The sequence below is a fragment of the Hypanus sabinus genome, chromosome 5 (assembly GCF_030144855.1).
Source record: "Hypanus sabinus isolate sHypSab1 chromosome 5, sHypSab1.hap1, whole genome shotgun sequence".
Classification (NCBI taxonomy): Eukaryota; Metazoa; Chordata; class Chondrichthyes; order Myliobatiformes; family Dasyatidae; genus Hypanus; species Hypanus sabinus.
In genome coordinates this window covers 104157325-104170456 of record NC_082710.1, presented here as the reverse complement: position 1 = coordinate 104170456, position 13132 = coordinate 104157325, and the positions used below count along the sequence as shown (strand labels likewise).

The 13132-nt window shown below is 44.3% G+C and overlaps 1 protein-coding gene across 2 annotated transcripts in view; it reads right to left on the bottom strand.

The window, feature by feature from the left end:
* lypd6 (LY6/PLAUR domain containing 6) overlaps positions 1–11782 on the bottom strand; it is a 258451-nt gene extending 246669 nt beyond the window's left edge. For both annotated transcript variants that reach the window (XM_059969137.1, XM_059969139.1), the window contains exon 1: positions 11214–11782. The gene's annotated coding sequence lies outside the window, so the exon portion shown is untranslated. The remainder of the gene's footprint in view (positions 1–11213) is intronic.
* Between the last annotated feature and the right edge of the window lie 1350 nt (positions 11783–13132).

Below are 13132 nucleotides of genomic sequence, written 5' to 3'. Positions count from 1 at the left end.
GGGGTGCTTTTTGAGTCTGCAGAAGTAACAAAGCACGGGCTTCTGACGGGCCGCAGCCGTGGTCAGGTTCAGGGAGCTCGTGGAATCGCGACTGGCAGCAGCGTTGGCGAATTCGCTCCCGGGAGCCGCCGGTGGCGGGGTCTGAGGAGTCCACGGAACCGGCGGGGAATCGCGTGACTGGACAGCGTCAGCGTCGTGCAGAGCAGCTTCTAAAGCGTTGGCCGTCTCGATCGCCGAGCGTAAGGTAAGATCGGCAGTTTCCAGCAACCTCTGGCGCATGTACACTGACCTCAGTCCCGTCACAATGGCGTCTCGCACCAGCAGCTCCGCATGCTGTTCTGCCGTGAGCGTCTTGCAGTCACAAGCTCGGACGAGTGTCTGTAGTGCTCGGAGAAACTCAGCGCTCGATTCTCCAGGCCGCTGTCGCCGGGTAGCTAAACGATGTCTGGCATAGATGGTGTTCACCAGCCGCAGCTACTGTCTTTTGAGGGCATCCAGTGCCCCTTCGTAGGTTGGCAGGTCCCGGATAATGGAGTAAACTTTTGGGGTGACCCTCAAGAGGAGAATTCTGTGCATAACGGCGGGTTCAGTTGCACGAACCTCCTCCAAGTATAATTGGAAGCATGCAAGCCAGAGTTCAAAAGCAAGAGCTGCTTCAGGGTCTTGAGGGTCCAAATCCAACCTTTCTGGACGTAAAACAGTTTCCACGTTTTAAAACTTCCAGTCAATAAAATTGATGCACCATCAATAACTCACTCTGAGACGTAAGGCGAGATATCGGCTTTTATTGATTGGAAGAAGGAACAAGCAGTGAGTGACCATCACATTACATCCTGGAGACTGAGGCCAAGGATCAGGCCTCAGATCGCCTTTATACAGGGGCCTGTGGGAGGAGCCACAGGAGCAGTCAGCAGGGGGCGTGTCCAGACAGGCACACGTAGCACACCACAAGGATATTCTTACCAGAAGTAGAAATCAATATTCATGCCCTCAAGTTGGAGACTACCCAGATGGAACACAAGGTTCTGCCCCTTCAGGCTGAGGGCAGCCTCATTGTGGCATAAGAGGAGGATATGGACCGACATGTCAACACTGTGGGATCAGATATTCCATTCCTGTACTTTTGCACAGATGCGTCTTATGCCATCAGGTTGACACCTGTATTTTATGCAAGCTTGCAAACAGTATCATTTTGGGATTACATTTTAAACTACTTTTAAAAATCTGTCATATTGTATGCTAGATGTTAAAATGCAAATTAAACCAGATGTAGAAGTTATTTCCTCAAAGACCATGAACAATAAGCAATTCAAAGACTGTTCTAGGTCATTGATAAGCTCTTCACACCCTTTGTGCTTGGTTGGAGTACCCAGGTCTCAAGCATTTGAAAGTTGTCTGCTCTCCACCCACCTTCCAGGCGGTAGACAAGGAAATGAAAGCAGAGGCAGAGATTTGTAAATTGAAAACTCAAAAGGAAAATTTAGGCCACACTAAAAATGTTGGATGCTGATTGTTAATCTGCATCCTCTCTAAAACCAGAAATACAAAAAATACTCTAAACGTGGACTAATTAAATAAAGACGTTACACAACCTTCTGACTTTTAAACTCAGCATCTTGACTGATGCAAGGAAGAATGTGGTACCCTTTCCATATCCTACTTACTTATACTTGGCCAAAATGCAATACCTCATACTTATCTGGAGTAAAAGCCGTCTTCCGTTTCCGTTCCCAAATCTTCAACTGATCTACATTCTTCTTATTTTACAAGCTTGCTCACTGTCCACAACTCCAGTAATTTTCGTGTCAACTGCTAATTTACTAACCACACCAAGGATCTAGGATCAACTTTATCTGATTGTCGGTTGATGTTCTGAAGATAGGTGGAGGGACAGGTAGTTTTGAGGAAGCAGGGAGCATGTGGAGGAACTTAGACAGTTTGGGAGAATGTGTCCAGTATAGAGGAAAATGGGCAAAGCAGTGTCAGATGGAATATAGTATAGGGAAGTGTACGGTAATGCACTTTGGTAGAAGAATTAAAGGTGTAGGCATATTCTAAATGGGGAGAAAACTGAGGGATCCTTGGACCCCTGCTGTTACACCACAGGCTCTTGTTAAGATAAAAACATCAGTATAAATAACTTTTCTGAGGTAATTTCTGTTAAATTATTGCTGCAAACAGTGAAGGGGTGAGCATTGGTGAGGGGGATGAGCCAAGATGGTGTTTTGCAGAATTGTTGCAGATGGAGTTCCTTCGCCCGTACAACTGGCCCAGGCATGAGGCTGGGTCACTCTGGGCACAGAACTGATTTGAACAGCTTCAGAGCAGCTTCAGGCTAGGTGGCAAAACCCGGGCCTGAAATGAGTTGCTGGGCAGCGTGGTCTAGGCACAGAGCCTTTCACTGCAGAGGTGCCCAGCTCCTAGTGTGAGGTGTGAGTCGCTCTTTAGTCAATTTAAACACCAGCCCAGACTGGAGGCAAGAGCTCTCTGCGATCTTCACTCCTCTCTCCAGGGCGCCAATCTTTCACTGTTCGTTGTTTAGTCTACTTAAACACCAGACCAGACATGGGTCAAGGGTCAATTTCACTTGCTCTGAAGACGGCCCCGGCTGCTGTGCTCTGTGCCCACTAACACGATGAACTGATAAGTGAGGCTTTGGGCCTACTCTGGGCTGCTCCAAAAACGGTAATGGTGGTCGGGGATGTGAAGGAGTGTCTTAGTGGGTGGAGGTGTTGATCAGCCTTACTGCTCGGGGAGACTAATTATTTTTGACTCTGGTGGTCCTGGAGCGGATTCTATATAGCCTCCTCTCTGATGGGAGTGAGGCAAACAGTCCATGAGCAGGGTGGGCGGGATCCTTCATGATGTTACTGGCCCTTTTCCAGCACGTTTCTGCATGCATGTCTTTGAAGGCAGGTAGGCTAGTGCCAGTAATGCTTTTGGTTTTGACTGCCCATTGCAAAGCCTTCCTGTCCCCGCTAAGAATAAAGAATTATATAAAAATAGAATCAAGAGATTAAAGCATGGATATGGAATAACATGTGCATAAATACATAAATACCAGTGTGTATTTACAGTGTGAACCACATTGTTAAATGTGGCTTAACTGTTTACAATGCTGTGATGGACGTAATAGAGATAGTGGGGTTGGGGGGAGGGGTTAGCGAGAATGGTTGACCAGATTAACTGCCTGGGGGGCAAAACTTTTATACAGGGCCAGAACACCTTGGAAGTGGTATCACAGGTAGATAGGGTCATAAAGAGAGCTTTTGGCACATTGGCTTTCATAAATCAAATGTTTTGTTGAAGTTGTATATGGCACAGATGAGGCCCAATTTGGAGTACTGGGTACAGTTTTGGTCACCTACCTACAGGAAATATATCGATAAGATTGAAAGAGTACACAGAAATTTTAGAAGAATATTGCCAGGAGTTGAAGACCTGAGTAATAGGGGAAGGTTGAAGAGGTTTATTTCTCAGAGTGTATGAGAATGAGGGAAATTTTGATAGAGGTATACAAAATTAATTTGGCATGGACTAGAAGGGCCAAAGGGACTGTTTTTTGTGCTGTAGTGCTCTAGAATTCCATAAACTCAATATAAAATGTCACATCAAGCAGTCTTTTTTAAATAGATTAACCATGAATATTCAGAGCAGATTACGAGAGACTACAATTATTATATCCTTGGATTATACCGCAGGATTATGTAATACACATCTTGTACAACACTCAAGCTTCAGTGACCAACATGCATGTTGTCAAGAAAATATTTCAGACAAGGTTCTAAAATTTGTAAAGAGAGAGAGTTCAGACTGTGGATTTACAGAGCATCATTTGTGTCAAAGACAAATACTAGCAGATGGTCAAGAAAATGGTGAATCATCTACAGCATTGGCTCCTATAAACAAGGTCACCATTCACCAAATCAGTAACTCAAATATTAAAGTAGATTTGTGATTAGACCATAAAATATAGGAACAGAATTAGGCCATTTGGCCCCTCAAGTCTGCTCTGCCATTTCCTCATGGCTGATCCATTTCCCTCTCAGTCCTATTCTCCTGCTTTCTCCCTGTATTCTGTCATGCCCTGACCAATCAAGAATCTATCAACCTCTGCCTTAAATGTACATTAAGACTTGACCTTCACAGCTGCCTGTGGCAAAGAAATAACCCCACAGATCCACCAATCTCTGGCTCAAGAAATTCCTCCATATTTATCAGAGTATGTGTACCACATACAGCCTTGAGATTCATCTTGTATGGGCAGCCACGAAAGAAAGAAACACTAAAGAACCCATTAAAAAACCTGCACGGCAAAGCCCATAAAAAATTAAATGTGCAGGAAAAAAGTACAAATCATGCAAATAATAAAAATAAATGTAAAAAGTAACACACAAAACAAAAACCGCAGTGTCCCCGAAAGTGAGTCCACAGCCAGGGACCCCATTCAATATTGCAGCCAGTCTAGGAGCCCGATGACTACAGGACACAGACACAGGTTCAGTGTGCAGTCCGTCCAGCAGCCTGATGACTACAGGACACGGACACAGGGCCCGATTCAGTGTGCAGTCCGTCCAGCAGCCTGATGACTACAGGACACAGACACAGGGCCTGATTCAGTGTGCAGTCCGTTCAGCAGCCTGATGACTACAGGACACAGACACAGGGCCCGGTTCAGTGTGCAGTCCGTCCAGCAGCCTGATGACTACAGGACACAGACACAGGGCCCGATTCAGTGTGCAGTCCGTTCAGCAGCCTGATGACTACAGGACACGGACACAGGGCCCGATTCAGTGTGCAGTCCGTCCAGCAGCCTGATGACTACAGGACACAGACACAGGGCCCGATTCAGTGTGCAGTCCGTTCAGCAGCCTGATGACTACAGGACACGGACACAGAGCCCGGTTCAGTGTGCAGTCCGTCCAGCAGCCTGATGACTACAGGACACGGACACAGGGCCCGATTTAGTGTGCAGTCCGTCCAGCAGCCTGATGACTACAGGACACAGACACAGGGCCTGATTCAGTGTGCAGTCCGTTCAGCAGCCTGATGACTACAGGACACAGACACAGGGCCCGATTCAGTGTGCAGTCCGTCCAGCAGCCTGATGACTACAGGACACAGACACAGGGCCCGGTTCAGTGTGCAGTCCGTCCAGCAGCCTGATGACTACAGGACACAGACACAGGGCCCGGTTCAGTGTGCAGTCCATCCAGCAGCCTGATGACTACAGGACACGGACACAGGGCCCGATTCAGTGTGCAGTCCGTCCAGCAGCCTGATGACTACAGGACACAGACACAGGGCCCGATTCAGTGTGCAGTCCGTTCAGCAGCCTGATGACTACAGGACACAGACACAGGGCCAGTTGGACCAAATAAGTGACGAACGAGCAGCTCACTTCCTGACCTGAGAGAGCATTTCCAGCAAGCCAGATATGGAATGGAAGACTGACCAAAGCCGAGTAGAAAACTAATGAAGAATCTCAATGCCATTGTGACAAATGTACAAAATAAATTAGCACAGTAGTATCCCGCTCCTTCACCAACAGTGAGCTACAGATTATACCTGCACACACTATATTCCTAAAACAAGACAAGTAGCAATATGACAGGAGCTCCAACATCTAAACTAATGGTCGCCAACCAGTCGATCGCGAGCGACTGGTCAATCTTTGAGACTTTCCCAGTAGATCCCGAAAAAAATGAAAAATACACAAATACATTATGCCCGATAAACCTTTTGATGCAAATATGTAGTAATTTAGTAACTTCTACTTTGAAAAAGGACTGCTCGACAACTTCATGCCCAAAAGAAACAACTTTATCTAGGAAGGTAAAACAATATTTGCATACAGAAGTTTTCACTAACACCGGGCAGAAAAGACCGGAAGGAAAACCCTGCAACCCTGGAAACAATCTCTCTTTACAGTTTCTGCAGCGGGTGTATTGCTAGATTACCATGATCCTGATTGGTATTAACTTATCTTTATAACGCTCACGTTACAACGCATCTCCCACTTTAAATTCCAAAATTCCCCAAATGTACAAGAAACGGGAAACAAAAACAGTGGCGTCATTAGATTACGTACCCCTGAAACTTATGCTAGTGTCTCAGTAAGTTTACCAATGGCTCAGAGGACATGGAATGACAAGTGTTAAAGGACTTGTCACTCTGAATATTTTTCACGACAGTTCGATGAATCCCTGGATGTAATGCAAACAGCTCAGCTTGTTGTATTTGTCGGAATGGCTTTCCAGGATTTTACAACAAAGGAAGACTTCCTCTCTCTTTTGCACTTAAAGGGGGAGAACAAGAGGTGAGGATATTTACAATGAGTGTTAAAAAAAGTCTGTGAAAATGACATCCCCATTCATAAACTGATGGCAATTACTACTGATGGGGCCCCAGAAATGCGTGGTGTGCGCGTTGGTTTTTATAGCACTGTGCCATAATTACTCTGATTTTCCCGACTTCCTGGATTATCACTGTGTGATTCATCAGCAGCCTTGGCTGGGAAGGTCGTGGACTTTTCTCATGTAATGACACTGGTGGTCAAACCGATAAACTTGATTCGAGCAAAAGCGCTTCAGCACTGCTTATTCAAGGCATTATTGGATGAGCTCGAAGCCGCTATGGCCTGTTTGATATGCTAGTTACAGTGTTTTCTTAGTTAAATTAACTTGAAAGTTTGACAAGAGCATTTTATGTAATTAAAATACAATTAGCCCAAATAAAGGGCCTCAAGATGGAAGTACAATCTGAGCTGTTTTTTCTCTAAACGATTTAGCAGGTCGATCTTATCTTTCACTTAGGCTGAGGTAGGGGATCTTGGGCTTTAAAAGGTTGGTGACCACTAACCTAAACAGATAATACCCTAACTTGGATTGCTTTACTTTCTTGCATCAGAATTTCTTGTGTAGGAAGTCCGGCTGCTCTGGGCTTCATGTCTATGGACTCACTTTCCTTTGGAAGGCTGTTGCTTGCTTTTACTGTTTGCATGATTTGTGTTTATTTTCTCCCTCTGCGCATTAGGTGTTTGTTGGTCTTTTTTAAAAATGAGTTATTTCAGTTTCTTGTTTAGTGGCTGCCTGTAAGGAGATAAATCTCAAGATTGTAAACTATGATACAGGGGTCCCCCACTTTACGAATGTTCGCTTTACGTCACTTCGCTTTTACAAAAGACCTACATTAGTAACCTGTTTTCGCATTACACCATTTCGGCTTAAGAAAGGTTTCATACAAACGCTCTACCTTTGTAAAGGAGGGGGACACCTGTAATAAATGTACTTTGAACATTCTAATTAACTTTATCATCATAATAGCACTGCTTTTAAAATACTCACTACATTCACAAGGAAACTATTGATAGAGAAAAAACACTCTGATGAATAATTATTAATACAAAGCATTAACTGGTTTGTCTCCACAGATGCTGCTTGACTGGCTGAGTTCATCCAGCATTTCTGTTTTTATTAACATCCATAAAAAAACTTTCAAATTCACAACTGCTTGGACAGTGCAGAAAAATTTAAAACAAGTGGCACAGATGAAGACTCCTCTTTGAAATGAAGATGAATGGAGGAGCAGGTATTTGCTTATTACTCATTACTACTGCAGTTTACAGGAGGTTATCATTATCAAATTGTCAATATACAACATAGTGTGTTTCTACGACTATTCATTATGCACATTTAACACAAGTGTGAGAAAAAGAATGTCAGTATTCTAAACCCAGTCATCCAATTTGTAGCATTTTCTAAAGATCCAAAAGAAAATGCAGGAGAAAAAGGTAAGACGATGAAGAATTTGTGGCTAGTCTTATTTAATTCAAACTGCACTTTGTTGGAAGTAATTCCCAATCCCAAGAGGGATAGAAACGAGCAGCATGGTTTAGTGAGATTAAAGTTTGAACTGGTCATTATACCTGGTGTAGTTAAAAGAGTTAATTCTGTTTGAGAGTAAGCTCCTTCCAAACAGCATTTATGGCCGTGTAATTGTATCAATTCCAGGAACTTGACCAAAGTGAACACTCCAGAGTCAATGTTGCACACTGGAACAATAATGAGTGACAAAACACCCTCCGGGATTTTTATGTAAGAGCTCTAAAATAAATAATAATGGGCGTAAAACAAAATTATTGTCTGTTTGTCTGTGTGTTGAATAAGTTCACCAGACCAGTGAAAGTCACATCAAATAAATCAGTCCAGGCTGTTCTGCACATCAGTTATATCACAAGCACCTGCTGGCAGGCACTTTCCAATAAATTATCATATCCTTATCCTAAGCATCTCCACGGTGTAGGGGATTTTCCTTCAACACATCAATAACTTTCCATATACAGTACTGTGCCAAAAGTCTTAGGCACCCTAGGTTTTTTTATATATAGTCTCCACAGAGCCCAGGTCTCATGATTAAGGGTGTCCAGAATTACCTGGAGAGACAGAAACAAAAGAGACAGCCAAAGTCTGCTGCAAATCTATGGCAAGTTCTCAAAGCTACTTGGAGCAACCTACCAACTGATTTTCTTATAAAACTGCATCTAAGAGAATTGATGCAGTTTTAACGGCAAAGGGCAGTCACACCAAATATTAATCTGATTTAGTTTTTTTTAAGTTTACTGCTCTTCATAATAATTTTTCTGATATTTAGAAACTTTTAATATCATTACTTTTGAAAGCATCTGTGCTTTACAGAAATTTTTTTACATTGGCCTAAGACTTCTGCACAGTACTCTACATAATAATAATAATAATAATAATAATACATGCAGGAAATGATGCATTAGCACTATTCATCTGCAATAACAAAACAAAAGAGATGGTTGTTGACTTCAGGAGGGCACAGAGCGACCACTCCCCGTTGAACATCGACGGCTCCTCGGTAGAGACCGTAAAGAGCACCAAATTTCTTGGTGTTCACCTGATGGAGAATCTCACCTGGTCCCTCAACACCAGCTCCATAGCAAAGAAAGCCCAGCAGCGTCTCTACTTTTTGTGAAGGCTGAGGAAAGTCCATCTCCCACTCCCCATCCTCATCACATTCTACAGGGGTTGTATTGAGAGCATCCTGAGCAGCTGCATCACTGCCTGGTTCAGAAATTGCACCATCTTGGATCGCAAGACCCTGCAGCGGATAGTGAGGTCAGCTGAGAAGATCATCGGGGTCTCTCTTCCTGCCATCACGGACATTTACACAACACGCTGCATCCGCAAAGGAAACAGCATTGTCTGGGAAAAGGCTCTGAAGCATTCGGGCTCTCACAACCAGACAATGTAACAGTTTCTTCCCCCAAGCTATCAGACTCCTCAATACCCGAAGCCTGGACTGACACCTTGTCCTACTGTCCTGTTTATTATTTATTGTAATGCCTGTGCTGTTTTTGCACTTTATGCAGTCCAGTGTAGGTCTGTAGTCTATGTTTTTTTTAATTATATAGTTCCGTCTAGTTTTTGTACTGTGTCATGTAACACCATGGTCCTGAAAAACACTTTAATTTTTACTATGCACCGTACCAGCAGTTATGGTCGAAATGACAATAAAAGTTGACTTGACTTGAATTTATAATTTAGGCTTTTTTTTTTGCATTGTTGCACTTCTGTAAAGATACCTCATTGATAATGTGGTGTTAATTAATAGATTATTGTGGTGTATTGAATGGATAAGATTTCTTGATAATGTAGAGATTCTTATTCAAAAGACCAAATAATCTATTAATTAATGCTATTTATCTGCTGATATCAATAATGCATGCTCCGTGGTGCATTTTGGAATGTTTCTTTAAGTACATATTTTCAAAGTACATATATGTTAGCATATTAAGATTCACTTTCTTGCAGGCATTTAAAAGGAAATAAGAAATACAATTTCATAGGCATCTATTAGTCTCGAGAGACCATGGATTTGCACCTTGGAAAGTTTCCAGGACGCGGGCCTGGGCAGGGTTGTATAGGAGATTGGCAGTTGCCCATGCCACTTCTCCGGGAAGTTCCAGGAGTCTCCCGCAAATTGATGGTGCTACCTCCCTGAAATGAATTTTTGCAGGGTGGGACGTCTGAAGTCTGAAGAAAGGGTAATTCACAACGCTCAGTATAGGAGACCCAGCTAGGGGTTGGCATCATTTTCACGCGCGATTACCCCAGAAATGGCAAGGTTACAGGACGATAGGGAGATGCAGGTCGGTAACCAGAACTTCCGATACGCGCTACCGGACCGCAACGGGGGATTAATTCGTCTCAACATTAGTCCTTCAGTAATCAGGGCTCGTAGACGAAGAAATGTAGGTTTATGCCAGGGACCCGCTACCTCTGAAGATAAAACTTGGAGAAAAGCTCAAGATCTTGCCACTTATATCGAAAATTTCACAGAAGTGATGGCGTCTCGCTGGTAATACGCCTCTCGGAGTTGTTCAGGTGGGTTTAAGATCACTGGCATCAGTTCTCGTTCCGATACATCTCCGCCGACCAGTGTAACAAAGAGTACTTTTGATCTCGTAACTAATAAGGCGATTAAATTGCGCGATGCGTTAAACAATACATTTAGATTAAATCTTTCAACACTTGGAAACGTCCCTAAAACGCGGTCTGGCACGTTCTTTATATATATAAATAATATTGTTATCTTTAGATACCTTCCCAGGCGAAATACTAGGATTATGGCTACACCTCCACTTCATAACTACAGAGCTGGTAAAATGCTGGAAGCGGACCAGCTTCGGTTCAAGTTGCCGACGTATTTCTAAATCCAACTCAATACACCGACAGAAGAGAAATACTAAATTTGTAAGGTAACGTTTCTGCAAAAGCACTCGCTCATTATTAAACCGACGCTCGCCTTTTCCTGCACAGTGCGAGTGAGTGAGAGAAAGCGATTGAGATTCCCTTACAGGAAAAGTGAACGCGGATTTGGAAATAATCCTAAAGTCAGACACTGTGAAAGTGGTCGGTTAATCCAGCTCCGGAGTCACGGGTCGGTCCACAATAACAGGGTTCGTTCCAGACTCTGCACCAATACCTAACCCGGTCTCGGGAGGACACGTCGCACCACACACACCCCGCTGCGACAATCAATTTAATTCACTTTTAACTGCGTGGAAAGCACAAAAGCCTCAGCTCATCTTTGTACAAAGAGATGGATTTCGACAGAGATCACGGACGTTTATCAACAACAACATAGCAGTTTTTTTTAAAAAGGAAATAAACGTTTTGTTTTACCTGTCTGGCAGGAGGAAGGAAGGTCAAATTCAAAGTTTAACTGATGTTATCCAAACAGTGTTTGTAAAGAGAGCAGAGAATGGGCTCCAAACGCATCAGGTTTCTGACCGAAATCCCTCCACCCCCGTAAGGCGGAGCTAGCTCGCACCACGTCATCAGTATGACAGGTGAATATTATTATCACCTTTCAGTAGTACTGTAGAGTTCCAGAGGGTAACTAATATGGAAGCGAGAGTTAATGGGTAAGGGTGGCAGGTTTCCTTCACTCCACACCTGATGTGAAACACGTTGAGGTTTGGTGGCTGTCCATTGTGCCCGACCAGTGGGGGGAGTTCAACTCTCTCTGCCCGGGTCCAGTGGTACGAACAGGCGCCACAAACTGGGGTTTTCCTTGGTTCCGGTGGATGACTGTCGCTGTGTTCTCAACAGAGCGTTGTGACACCGCCTTGGTGGTCATTGGATCTCATCCACCCAGTCCGCCGGAGCCAACTTCGCATGCCAGGACGGGCGTGTCCCTACCTCACCGGGGTATGAGGTTACCCTCACCCGGTTCAGCCCGCCTGTCGAAGCGGTGTACCAGGGTGTGACCGCTGCCGCATGCAAACACCGACTTGGAGCCACGGGTGAAAGCTGAGGGTCCAGTGGGGACCAAAGTGAGTAAGCTGCCCCGGAATGGACACGGCGAGCTCCTGCGTCAGAGGGGTGACTCCGCGTTGAAGTTCATGTCGATCTAATTGACAAATCATTAATGATACCCCTTTTAGCTTCTTCCCCATTGTCCCAGGAGGAGACTGGACCTGTGTCACCAGCACAAGAAGTCAGATTGAGTACAAAGGGTTACAGACCAGAAACGTTGACTTCTTCTCTTTCCACAGATGCTGCCCAAACTGCTGAGTTCCCCTTGCACTTTCTGTTTTTACTTTGGATTTTCAGCATCTGTGGTTTTTACTTTCATTTCTAGCATCAAACACCTGCACCATCCAGGCCAAGCCGGAGCCATCACTGGAGGGTTAGTACTGACTCGAACCTGGACACCATGTCACAGTAACATAGCGGTTAGCGTGACACTATGGGGTGTCGGAGCTCGGAGTTGAATTCCGGTATCATCTGCGAGTAGACTGTACGTCCTCCCTGTGAATGCATGGGCTTCTTTCAGGTTCTCAGGTTTGCTCCCACAGTCCAAAGACGGTGAGCACATACTTAGATTTTTGAAAGTTCTTTGACCTTTGGATTTTATTGATGGTGGGTAAATGCTTTTGGGCACAAGCGAGGACTTGAAGTATGAGTGTTCTGTTGTTATGCTTCCTGTAATGCTCTCTAATGGATTCATTATCAGCTTGTGTTTATTTGTCATGGGAGAAATGATCAGCAAGAGTTCACATATTTCTGAACTGAGAAGGGGTCTCTTCTCTTCTTCTGCCATGCCATCCCTTGGTATCGAGAATGACCTGCTTCCGGTCCAGTTTCGTGTTTGATGAAGCTGTTCAGGAGGCCAACATGAGGTCCATGACCATTGCCATGGTTGGTCAAGGGTGTGCTTTACTGATTGGGAAGTCTTTGATTAATGGTAAAGTTCTCATTTTCAGTGCAGAGAGCTGAGGTGTCATAGCAGAGGTCAGACCACATGGGAAGCTCACCCAGGGACATAGGTGCATCACTGACCCACAACTCCAGTGAGCTGGGTTCTGCACCTATACTCGCTGGAGTTTAGAATAAGGGGGTTCTCATGGAAACATTACGAATATTGAAAGCCCTAGATCAGGGCTTTCCAACTGTTTTTTTGCCATGGACCAATATCATTAAGCAAGTGATCCATAAACCCCAGTTTGGGAACCCCTGGAGTGGACATGGAGAGGAGTCATTGAGTCTAGGGCGAGAGGGCACAGCCTCAGAATACAAGGATGTTCCTTTAGAACAGA